At 36.2% G+C, this 10896-nt stretch overlaps 1 long non-coding RNA gene across 2 annotated transcripts; it reads left to right on the top strand.

The window, feature by feature from the left end:
• Positions 1-4273: 4273 nt before the first annotated feature.
• On the top strand, positions 4274-9695 carry LOC138322770 (uncharacterized). 2 transcript variants are annotated; one of them, XR_011208482.1, is made up of 4 exons: positions 4274-4561; positions 5420-5866; positions 5935-7703; positions 7949-9695. It is a non-coding gene; the product is annotated as an uncharacterized lncRNA (long non-coding RNA). The 2 variants fall into 2 exon arrangements; XR_011208481.1 differs by having other exon boundaries at positions 4277-4561; positions 5420-7703.
• The last annotated feature ends 1201 nt before the right edge of the window (positions 9696-10896 follow it).

Below are 10896 nucleotides of genomic sequence, written 5' to 3'. Positions count from 1 at the left end.
ATACTGTACGGTAAATGATCATTTAAATCATAAATAAAGGATGATTATTTTAGCATTAGCATATGAACCTTGAGAAGGAATGTGAAGTTTTACACTAGTTACAAAATGGGATACTTCGATGAACCACTTAACGTGTGACTAAAGCATACTTAAGTTAGATCTATTATCGACCAATATATTGACCAGACTAATAAAAAACAGAAAGAATTATTTCAACATGCTACCGGTCCAGTTTCAAGTATCTACCTACAGTAGGCCTTTCAGATCTTGACAAGAAGTAGTTCAAAGATTTTAGGAATTTTGGCCCCTGTGATCCCGGATATAGTTCAAGGTCAATCATTTTAACAAGCTTGATAATTATTGATGTCAGCATGCAATATGCCTAATATAAGGTCTCTAGGCCTTCTAGAACTTTATAAGGAGTCATTTGAAGATATTATGAGTTTTTAACCCATTTGACCTTGAATGATGGTCAATGTCATTCATATCAAAAAACATGGTAGTCATTTATTGCAACATGCTACAGGCCTAATATTAAGTTCCTAGATTTTCTAGAACTTAACAAGAAGTCATTGGAAGGTTTCAAGTTTTTTAGCCCATGTGACCTCAAATAAAGGTCTAGGTCCTTCATATTAACAAACATGGTAGCTAATTTTGTCAGCATGCTACTCACTGGCTTAATATTCGGTTCCTAGGCATTCTAGAACTTCACAAAAAGTCATTGGAAGTTTTAGGATTTTGGCCCATGTGACCTTGAATGAAAGTCAAGGTCATTCATATAAACAAACTTAGTAGTCATTTATGTCAGCATGCTACAGACCTAATATTAGGTCTCTGGGCCTTCTGGATCTCGAAGAAGATTTTTTAATGATATTTTTTTTTAAATTGCACATTTGAAATGTGACCCATATTTCCAATTGGAAAATGACATTTTACAGATAAAAGTGTTACCTTGGTTATTTGTTAATTAGGTCATCGGACACAAAATGCATATTTCGTTCGTCCTCATATGCTGTGGGTAAACTTATCACATTTTGAATTTCTTCTCAAGTCAGTGCGATTTAGCTGAAACTTGCAAGAAATGATCCTGACATGGTCTCGACCAAGCGTTCTTATTTTTGGGGTCTATCAAAAGTCTAAGATGGCTGACACAGTTGCCATATTGAAATCCTATTTTGAACTTTTAAAGTTCTACCAGTGCAATTTAGCTGAAACTTACTTGAAATTATCCTGATATGGTTCCTACCGAGTGTTTTTCTTTTTTTAAGTTGATCAGTAATCAAAGATGTCCATCACAGCAATACAACATATAGTATAAAATTGTAGAAGTACATTTAAGATAATAGTTTATTTGACCCCTGTGACCTTTGAATAAAGATCAAGGTCATTCATTTGAACATACATGTACTTGGTAGCTCTTTATTCAATCATGCTACATGCCCATTAGCAAGTCTCTAGGGCTCTCAGTTATTTAAAGGTTTTAGCCTTTTTATTCCAGCATGCTACAGGCACAATATCAGATCTCTAGGACTGTTACAAGATGTCAGTTAGAGAGTTTAGCCTTATTTGACCCCTTTGACCTTGAATGAAAGACTAGGTCATGGCAATTTATCGAGGTATAAAAATATAAAGTACATGTACCAATCTTCACATCAGTCTAAGCACCAGCCCTACTGCTCTTGCGCAAGAATCAGATGCAATAAGAGTTCTGTAAGTGTGTGTGTGTGTTTAATCACTTTGGATACATTCAATTGTGTATACCGGTAAATTAGTGTAAGTTTAATATTTTATAGGGACAGTTTAGATCCCTTTCCGAGATCCGGAAATCCGGAAATAATAGATGTACAGGTCAACTATTTGCTCATTGTATGTTGGCATCAGTTCACCAAAAGAAACCCACTAAACCCTCATCTTTACAATGTCATTCAATTCATCTGATTCTTGCTCAAGTGCAATAGCACTCGTGCTTAGACTGGTCCGAAGATCGGTACCTGTACTACTATTACATGGATCCAATATGGGTGAAACTGTGTTAAAGGTAGGCATAAAAATGCAACGTAAATTATAAAGATTATGTGTACAAATAATCAAGAGAACTACATTGAAGATATAATGTAGGCAAAATATATATTCAGCATTATTCACTTTCATAAAATAACATCTTCAACTACGTGAAGCTGTCATTATGGTATTCTAGATCACAGAAGGCTTGTAGCTAGATGTAAGTGTACACTGCACCATTGTAAGCTTATATACCGATAGAAAATCTCGGTGACACGTGTAGTTACAGATAAATATTACGTGTACATTATTTGATGCATTCATATTGATCATGAGATAACAAGTAACAAAATGGCTCCATGAGCAACTGATCATGAGCATGGTATGAATTCCTTCTTTCTAAGACATATATGTAGCTTTATGAAACAATATGCAGAACCACCCTTTAAATCATTACCGCTTTACCCTGTCATGTGCTAGTGGAGCGAAGATTTTTTTGTAGAACTCATCCAATCACTTTTTAACTTTTTTGTCATTTATACCTGAAACAGTTAAGTAATACACACTTCAGTGGCTATATTTCTAACGTCATCTGATCCATATTTTTCCAGATGCAGTACAGGAGAGGAGCAAATGTAGCAGCCAGACAGGGATTCGAACCCAGGACCCTCAAACACTAGCCAAATAATGCTCCACCGCTGAACTACCTGGTCAACGCGGATCAACCCAGTCCATTCCCACTGCATTCCTCCCTCCCTTTTCAAAGTCTTTGCCTTCAAAGGCATTTTAAGACCACTATATGTATAACACCATGTTTATGTCGACACTAAATCCAGAACCAGGGGTATATACACATTACACCAGGGTTATATAGACACTACAGCCCTAACACCAGGGTATATAGACACTACGGGTCTAACACCAGGGTTATATAGACACTACAGCTCTAGCACCAGGGTTATATAGACACTACAGCTCTAACACCAGGGTTATATAGACACTACAGTCCTAACACCAGGGTTATATAGACACTACAGCTCTAACACCAGGGTTATATAGACACTACAGTCCTAACACCAGGGTTATATAGACACTACAGTCCTAACACCAGGGTTATATAGACACTACAGCTCTAACACCAGGGTTATATAGACACTACAGTCCTAACACCAGGGTTATATAGACACACAGCTCTACACAGGGTTATAGACACTACAGTCTAAACCAGGGTTATATAGACACTACAGTCTACAAAACACCAGGTACTAATAGACACTGGGTTATATAGACACACACAGGGTATATAGACACTACAGCTCTAACACCAGGGTTATATAGACACTACAGCTCTAACACCAGGGTATATAGACACTACAGCTCTAACACCAGGGTTATATAGACACTACAGCTCTAGGGTCAGGGTTATATAGACACTACAGTCCTAACACCAGGGTTATATAGACACTACAGGTCTAACACCAGGGTTATATAGACACTACAGGTCTAACACCAGGGTTATATAGACACTACAGCTCTAACACCAGGGTTATATAGACACTACAGCTCTAGCACCAGGGTTATATAGACACTACAGCTCTAACACCAGGGTTATATAGACACTACAGCCCTAACACCAGGGTATATAGACACTACAGCTCTAACACCAGGGTATATAGACACTACAGGTCTAACACCAGGGTTATATAGACACTACAGCTCTAACACCAGGGTTATATAGACACTACAGCTCTAACACCAGGGTTATATAGACACTACAGCTCTAACACCAGGGTTATATAGACACTACAGGTCTAACACCAGGGTTATATAGACACTACAGGTCTAACACCAGGGTTATATAGACACTACAGCTCTAACACCAGGGTTATATAGACACTACAGCCCTAACACCAGGGTATATAGACACTACAGGTCTAACACCAGGGTTATATAGACACTACAGCTCTAACACCAGGGTTATATAGACACTACAGGTCTAACACCAGGGTTATATAGACACTACAGGTCTAACACCAGGGTATATAGACACTACAGCTCTAACACCAGGGTATATAGACACTACAGCTCTAACACCAGGGTATATAGACACTACAGGTCTAACACCAGGGTTATATAGACACTACAGGTCTAACACCAGGGTTATATAGACACTACAGGTCTAACACCAGGGTTATATAGACACTACAGCCCTAACACCAGGGTTATATAGACACTACAGGTCTAACACCAGGGTTATATAGACACTACAGGTCTAACACCAGGGTTATATAGACACTACAGGTCTAACACCAGGGTTATATAGACACTACAGGTCTAACACCAGGGTTATATAGACACTACAGGTCTAACACCAGGGTATATAGACACTACAGGTCTAACACCAGGGTTATATAGACACTACAGGTCTAACACCAGGGTTATATAGACACTACAGCTCTAACACCAGGGTATATAGACACTACAGGTCTAACACCAGGGTTATATAGACACTTCAACTCTAACACCAGGGTTATATAGACACTACAGGTCTAACACCAGGGTTATATAGACACTACAGGTCTAACACCAGGGTTATATAGACACTACAGGTCTAACACCAGGGTTATATAGACACTACAGGTCTAACACCAGGGTTATATAGACACTACAGGTCTAACACCAGGGTATATAGACACTACAGGTCTAACACCAGGGTTATATAGACACTACAGGTCTAACACCAGGGTTATATAGACACTACAGGTCTAACACCAGGGTTATATAGACACTACAGCTCTAACACCAGGGTTATTGACACTCACCTAACACGGGTATATAGCACTACAGGTCTAACACCAGGGTTATATAGACACTACAGGTCTAACACCCAGGGTTATATAGACACTACAGCTCTAACACCAGGGTTATATAGACACTACAGGTCTAACACCAGGGTTATATAGACACTACAGGTCTAACACCAGGGTTATATAGACACTACAGGTCTAACACCAGGGTTATATAGACACTACAGGTCTAACACCAGGGTTATATAGACACTACAGGTCTAACACCAGGGTTATATAGACACTACAGGTCTAACACCAGGGTTATATAGACACTACAGGTCTAACACCAGGGTTATATAGACACTACAGGTCTAACACCAGGGTTATATAGACACTACAGGTCTAACACCAGGGTTATATAGACACTACAGGTCTAACACCAGGGTTATATAGACACTACAGGTCTAACACCAGGGTTATATAGACACTACAGGTCTAACACCAGGGTTATATAGACACTACAGGTCTAACACCAGGGTTATATAGACACTACAGGTCTAACACCAGGGTTATATAGACACTACAGGTCTAACACCAGGGTTATATAGACACTACAGGTCTAACACCAGGGTATATAGACACTTCAACTCTAACACCAGGGTATATAGGCACTACAGCCCTAACACCAGGGTATATAGGCACTACAGGTCTAACACCAGGGTTATATAGACACTACAGGTCTAACACCAGGGTTATATAGACACTACAGGTCTAACACCAGGGTTATATAGACACTTCAACTCTAACACCAGGGTATATAGGCACTACAGGTCTAACACCAGGGTTATATAGACACTACAGGTCTAACACCAGGGTTATATAGACACTACAGGTCTAACACCAGGGTTATATAGACACTTCAACTCTAACACCAGGGTATATAGGCACTACAGGTCTAACACCAGGGTTATATAGACACTACAGGTCTAACACCAGGGTTATATAGACACTACAGGTCTAACACCAGGGTATATAGGCACTACAGTCCTAACACCAGGGTTATATAGACACTACAGGTCTAACACCAGGGTTATATAGACACTACAGGTCTAACACCAGGCTTACCGGTATATAGGCACTACAGATCAAACACCATGCTTAATACAGACACTACAGGTCTAAAACAAGGGTATATAGACATCACAGGTCTAGCACCACAGGTATATGTGATATAGACACTACAGCTTTAGCACCAGATGTATACTTACACATCAGGTCTAACACCAGAACATTATATATACAGGTTTAGCACCAGAGGTATATAGACACTAAAGGTTTAGCACCAGAGGTATATAGACACTACAGGTTTAGCACCAGAGGTATATGGACACTACAGGTTTAGCACCAGCGGTATATAGAAAAGGGGTATAGGTTTATTCGAAGATATGTAAATTAAGCTATCAATAGCATATTTTTTCTTTGGAAATAGGTTTTAAATGCAAGAAATAAAAGCTAATGAGATAATATTCTAGAATAGTAAGAGGGTAACTTGAGCTATTTCCAACATAAAGCCCGCATATTTTTCAAATTTGGTAATAGCATTCACAGATAGCCCATATTGGCAGATAGTCGCATTAGGCATCTTCTGATGTAAAAAAAAAAATTGTATACCCCATGGCCAATTCGCAGGAAATTACGGTGAATTATCAAAAATTAGAAACTTATATCCGGATATGTTATTTTTCATTTCAAATGATAAATTTCCTATAGATTCAATAAATATTGCTGAGCTTAACTGGCTAGTACATATTTAGTTAAGACTAGTGTGATTTTGATTTTTTTTTTTTTTTTTGCAGAGATCATGATATTTGTTGGAAGAACGTTGTTTCCTTTGCCTCAAACAACTGCTCCGTTACGAACAACTTTGTGATGACCCACATCAAACAAAAACAACCACATGTTTTTTATGTTGGATGTAACTGCCACCTGGCCAACCTGTGCATTCTAGCAGCTGTCAAGACCCTGCCTATGCCTATTGACGATCTGTTGGTGGACACCTACTTCCATTTCTATTACAGGTTCATATAAATTATACATACTGCTTGAGGTAATTGATCAAAATTCTATACTATTACAACTTCAGTTTTAGAAAGAAAACTAATAATATGAGGTATTTGATGTCTTATCATAAAAAGAATAAATTATCTACCTACCTATCACACACTGACAGGTATGGGTAGATAAAGGGGACATGAACAATTTATTAGGGCTGGCCAGAAGGATCCTTAATCATTCAATTATTTAACAGAGAAATATGTCAAATTATAAATTTTGAGCTCAAGCAGGAAAGAGAAGTACAAAGAATTTACAAAGTTTTGGGGTGTAGAGCCAACCAAGATACTGAACATTGTTCTACCCATTGGTTGAGCCTTGAGAAGTGTGTGAAGTGAAGTGCCTGCTAGATCACTGGCCAGCCCTCCAGAGCTACAGGTACTTCAATTCTCATGATGTGGTGATGAAGTCTGGCCGAATCAAGAGGTTAATTGATGCTCATCTCCCAAGATGAGAATGTACTACTTGTTTCTGGCTTTCATCCTAGAGCCACTCAAATGGTTTAACACAACTTTTCGTGTATTACTATAATTCTAATATATATGAAAAGTAGCAAATATTTTGAAGAAAAAGAAGTATGACAGAATATTTCAATTTGTATATGATCATTTGTATGATTGTAGTTCTTGTTAATATAAAGTCTATATTTTTATATGAATGTCACACCCTTATGTTTTAATCATTGATAATTCTTAATTATTTTACACAACAATTTTTGGACATTGGACCATTGTGCCTGAGGCATATGTAGTCGACAATGAAGACAGCATTTCCCCATCCTTGATCAATAAAAATTTTTGGGTAAGTTAAACAATATAAGTGTATAAATCATGAATATGTATTATAAATAACTTGTAAAACATTTTTAAATGATTAATCAAGGACATTTTAAATTCTGCAATAATATGAATTAAATGCATTTCTAGGAGGATAATACCAATGATAGAAGTTTGTTATAATTTATTATCAATAATAATTACATTTGTGATAACCTACCAAAGAAAAGCTTGACACTACCAGGTAATTGTTTTCTTTTTATTCTAAAGGTCTGTCAGGAAATTCTATTGCACTGTTGTCGACAAGATGATCAAGAAATTTCCATTTGAGGGTACAGTCGTCGGCAAGTTGAGTTACCTTAACCCTGCTACAAGATCAGATGACACACCAATAGATGTGATGGCCATTGCCAGGAAGTTCCCAGGAGGACTTTCCCAAACTAGAGAGTGTCCTGGGCTCCGTTATAACTGTAACAAGGACATTAAGGTGGTTAAGCCCCATCAATCAATCAATGAACCAAACTAGAGGATGAACTGACTGATTACACTTGAATTCTGAACTTCCTAGATTGGTTCCTGGTAATGGGCCAGTATGGGGAAAATGTGTAATCTCATCACACTGATGACTTTGCTGTACCTTTTAACCTATCCAGGAGATCCTGAAGCTGACAAACACAGCAACAAGGAAATATAATATGTATCACTAATCTTCAGATTTCCAAATGGAATTGAGAGAATAATTAGTGCTTGAATTTAACTTGTACTATGATTTGTTCATATGAAATGATATGTGATGTGTTCTTACATGTATGTGACTTGATCATGAACAGTTGGTATGTATTTATTAAGTTGTGTTTGTCATTTTAATAGTTTAAGAAACAGTTGATATTTTTTTCAGAATGAAAAAAGATATATGAATATTTGGTGTCATTTGCAGCTAGTCAGCTATGTTTATTGAAAATAAACATAGCTATGTTTAAGAAAATGAAATGTTTAGTTGAGATGTTTGTTAATCATTTGAAAATAGTTGCTATTGTGTTTTTATTAAGTCAACATCTTTATGACTTTAAGGTGACAGAATCAGTTTGAAGTTTTTCATAAAACATGAATATTTATAGAGTTCAAGTTATATTTAACATAAAATGTCATTCATGAATATGACTACAATACTTATTTTTATTGAAGTAGTATTTATTTTCAATTAATTTTATAGAATAAATATTAATTATGGAGACCAGCTTGGCATAAAATGCATTCCATATAATTCAGTTGTTATTTCTATTGAAAGTTTATTGTTATAGGTATACTGTGGACATTTGTAACTTATATATAATAGTTGTTGTATTTATTTTACAAAGAAGAGTAATATGTGTGATCAGATGACATTTGTGAAATTGATATGAAGTAGTTCCTATTTTTAAGTCATCTGACCCAAGTAGGCTAAAATCTTTAAATGACTTCTTTTGAATAACTATGAGACCTAGGAACCTGATTTTGGGCCTGTGACGTGCTGGGATGAAAGGCTACAAAGTTTATTCAAATGAATGACTTTAACCTTCATTCAAAGTCACAGGGGTCAAAAAGGCTGAAATCAAGTTTTTCAAATGATTGACCTTGACCTTCATTTAAGGTCATAGGGGTCTAATAGGCTAAAATCTTTAAACGAATTCTTGTAAATAACTAAGAGTCCCTAAGAGACTGGATATTAAACTTGTAGAATGGTGGGGATCAAGGGACTTTAATTCATGGTCTAATTAATAAAATATATCAGAACCTGAACTTTTCCTATTAAAAGATGTCTTTGTATTGCCTTAATTGTTTGCTACTGCTTTATTCTTTGAGGTGTTGTATAATGTGCCAATAGTCTGATGACCCATGGGCCTGTTGTTTTTGTTAAACACATAGTGCTTCTTATCAATTAACTTCAATTTATCCTAGAATCATGTGAAATCTTGCAAGATGTTAAATGTTATGGAATTTATTCACAAATACAAATAAATGATATAGTTGTTTTAAACTGTTTTCAAGTTATCTGTACTGTATAGTGTGGCATGTCAACTCAAATGTTGATAATGTCATCAAAAAATCAAATCTAAATCTTCATCAATGCTTTTTCCTACCTATTTATCTTTTCTAATCGCTTTTACTGGTAAGAGCATATTCAATTTCTCTGCATGAAGATGAGAATTTTAATAGCTGTATTGTCCACAAAAAGACATGTAGAACATTCAATTAAAAGCTCATCAGTAATATCGTTCAGAAAGAACAAAAAGAAGAGGACTGAGTATTGAGCCTTGAGGGACTCCAGCATTAATCCTACCTATTTCAGAAAATGAACTATTGATAAATACTTTTTGTTTTCGATTACTAAGATGATTTTCCAACCATAACAAGAAATTTCCTGAAATACCATGGCCATATGATTGTAATTTTACAAGTACACCTTTGTGCCAGACCTAGTCAGAAATCGAAGCTTTTGGAATATCACACAAAACTTACATGTGTATTTTTTCTCCTCCATATCTATACAAATTTCTGTCTATCTTTTTGTTTCTATGTTTATCTACCGCTGTGCGTGCTTGTCTTTCTGTCTATATTTGTATGATATGTCTATATGTGTACATGTATGTCTGTGTGTATGAGGGTGTATGTGTTGGTTGTATATGTATGTTGTGGTGTGTGTTTTTGCCATAGTGATTCAGCATAAATGTGTAACAAGGTATTAGAATTTTGTATTATCAAGATAAGATTGCAATTGGATAAATAAAAACAACTGACTATGAAAAAGATGGTGAATGATAGTGAGTTTTCATGTCAATATATGCTATATTCACAAAACTGATATAAAAGAAATAAAATTGCCATCCAACATAAAACTTTATTTATAAACCTCTAATTCCTATAAATATTTACTGCAACACTTGACTAAAAGGCTAAGACAACTGTGACACTTCATAAATCTAATATTGGCAATACATTAAACATTTAATAAGGAGAACACAGGTACTGTACCAACCATATGAGAACCAGAAGTCTAGTGATATACATATCTGGATACTATAACACAAGCACCATATATATCTAGGTTCTATGACACTAGCACCACACATATCTGGGTACTATAACACTAGCACCACACATATCTGGGTACTATAACACTAGCACCACACATATCTGGATACTATAACACAAGCACCATACATATCTAGGTTCTATGA

Source organism: Argopecten irradians, chromosome 5 (genome assembly GCF_041381155.1).
Source record: "Argopecten irradians isolate NY chromosome 5, Ai_NY, whole genome shotgun sequence".
In the NCBI taxonomy this organism is placed as follows: Eukaryota; Metazoa; Mollusca; class Bivalvia; order Pectinida; family Pectinidae; genus Argopecten; species Argopecten irradians.
The sequence above is the reverse complement of the archived record's forward strand: the minus strand, read 5'-3'. Positions and strand labels throughout refer to the sequence as shown.